The sequence below is a fragment of the Morone saxatilis genome, unplaced genomic scaffold, assembly GCF_004916995.1.
Source record: "Morone saxatilis isolate NCDOM2014 unplaced genomic scaffold, NCSU_SB_2.0 Contig19, whole genome shotgun sequence".
Lineage (NCBI taxonomy): Eukaryota > Metazoa > Chordata > Actinopteri > Moronidae > Morone > Morone saxatilis.
Window position 1 is genome coordinate 23,149,945 of NW_023339751.1, and position 2,640 is coordinate 23,152,584.

Consider the following 2,640-nt stretch of genomic DNA (forward strand, 5'->3'; position numbering starts at 1 on the left):
TTGTCCATGGTATAAAAGCCATGAAACCAAAAGCGTGAAAACAGTGCCAAGGTGTGGTGAGATGACTTTTTATGCGAGCGATGTATATGGCTGAAAATCTATGTGAACATTTTTGCCTGCCAAGTGAGTGTCCCTTCTCTTGGTGTAAAGAATCATTAGGCTGGAGCACTGGTAAACGACGAAGACATGGAGGGAGTATAAGTCTGTTTTGGCAGGGAACAGGAAAAAGAACGGACTGGAGGATGGGAAAATAAAGCTCATACCGCTTCTGGCGGGCGTGTCAACATGCAGTGATCTACTGGGGGGGTTTTGGCAGCTTTTCATGGATGAGTACAAAATGAGAAAATTAGTTCTTGCTCAAACATGTATGTCCCAGAAGACAAGGTTACACGTGTTCTTGTACTCCAAATGGGATTGATCTCTATGTTGGATATTGATTTACCCAAAACAGTGGGGTCTCGAAAGCATCCTTGAAGTCATGAGATCAGGACCAGGCTGGGACTGCAAAGGGCTGGTTGGGCAGGACAGCTATACAAATCAGATAATAATGCTAGATTGGTTTTATCGCTGTAATCCGTACACACCACATTAGAAGGGTTCGGTAGAACATGACCTCTTGAATCGCCGCGCCTTGCCCTGTTGACGTATTTCTAAAATCGCTGGGCTACAGGCCGCTGGCTGAACTTTAAATCAAGATGCGCTTCCCAAGGAAAGATTCAAGGTTTTACAGTCATTGAATACAAACTTAAAAAGTGACAACAACCTCCACGTGCTCGCCATAAGGAGCCTGAAGGAAAGTTGATTCGCCTATACAGGGACGTTTGTCACAGCTAGAGATATCTACGGGTAGGCCCAGCAGAGGGAGACACGGATTATTCATGCATTCTATATACTACGTATTAGCAAGGGTTGAGCCGCACTGGCGGACAGTTATTGAAAAGTGGGGTTGGCGGAGAGAGCAACATTTGAATTACTGGTTATATTTTCACAAAAGACTTAATATCACAAAAAAGAGGGGATACTGATGGCGCTGATAAACATGTTAAACTGTTCTAAGTGACGTTTCTAGTGGTCGGAATGTATTTGGCTTCTTCACAACACTTAGACGTGCTTTTGTCATGAAATTGGGTCAACTTTTCAGTGAACATGTAAATTATGGTTTTTGATCATAGGGACGGGATTCTGCAGGGACGAGCCGGCGCGTATCGCGCCGGATCAAGGGCCATGTATTTAAGCTGATCGGGTATCGGTTGAGTGTGTTTACGTCAGCTGGTGCATGCAGCGGTGGGTTTGTAACTCACGAGACGGGTGCGAGCCTCGTCAACATAAAGTGGCGTCTCTCTTTGCCTCCACGTTTGTGGTGTGGATGAGAGTGATCAACGCGAGAGTGGCGGGGCGGCTGATAAACTGCAGAGGGGCGCGGGGATGCCTGCTGTGCTCGGAGGGAAAGAGTGGTAGCTCGACTGTCAGACCGCACTGGTTTTAAAGAACTTGGCAGAGCCTTTTTCGCTTGACATTAAACCCGGGTTTAGAAATCAGTGGTTGGATGGGTTAAATGGGCCGTGATTGGTCCGGTGAAAATTGTGAAACCCGCCGCGCGGCCCCCAACGCCGAGCGACCCCTCTCCGCCGCATCTATAGACAGAAGCGCCCAGGCGGTAACTACAATCCAATATCCTCTGCAATGATGGGATATATTCATATTGCTGGAGAACTCTCAGTGCGGACGGGTCCTGCTCCGAGTGGAGTTGGAAGTTAATTAGGGAGTAAGCCAGTAACGCGAGTAAGCTCCCTGACGGAGAGACGGAGCTGAGGAAAGACGAACTGGCTTTTGACGGCAGGGATGTCCACATAAACGCACACGGCCGCCCTCAATAACGGTTAGTGTATAATGTATGTACCACCGTCGGTAGATATGTTGGCTCCACACAAAAAAAAGGTTGCCCTGCCCGGACAACAAAAGGGGCACATCAGCAGCGGTAGAAGAGGGGGAGGAGGGGTGCCGCAAGTGGAGTTTTGTATTTTACGACGTGTTGTGAAATACACTGTCCCAGAGCTGTAGGGGGGAGCTCGTTGGAGAAAAACATGCGGATGAAACATGGTTGCCAAGTTCCCCTTTAACACGTGCAACAGAGTGCAACAGAGTCCCGCGAACAAAAAGCCGATAAGCCTACACACTGGTACACTGGTTTAATTTTAATAAACACATTAATGTACTAGCACTGCAATGCGCACTGTACTATCTTAAACAAGAAACACAAGTATTGGATCGGGACTTGGTATCTATACATAAATAAAAAATAATGGAACATCGTTGTTCAAAACGACTAATTCTAGTAACTAATTTAGGGAATCATGTTAGACAAGTCAACTTCCTGAAGTGTTCAGGTAGTGTAATCAATTCAATTCAAGATCATGTGACAGGAAATTATATCACGGAGAAGAATCCCTGTTGAACCGGAATGATGCATTACATTGTTAGTAACTCTTTAAAGTAGGCTATATGTTTGACATTTTTAGGGTATTTTGTGTTTTAGGTTTGGTATGCTATATGGTTTAAATGTCAAAAGATATAACCCAGGAAAATATTATTAATTATAATTGTAAAAATGTATATTTTCCATAATGTTTGAAATACACT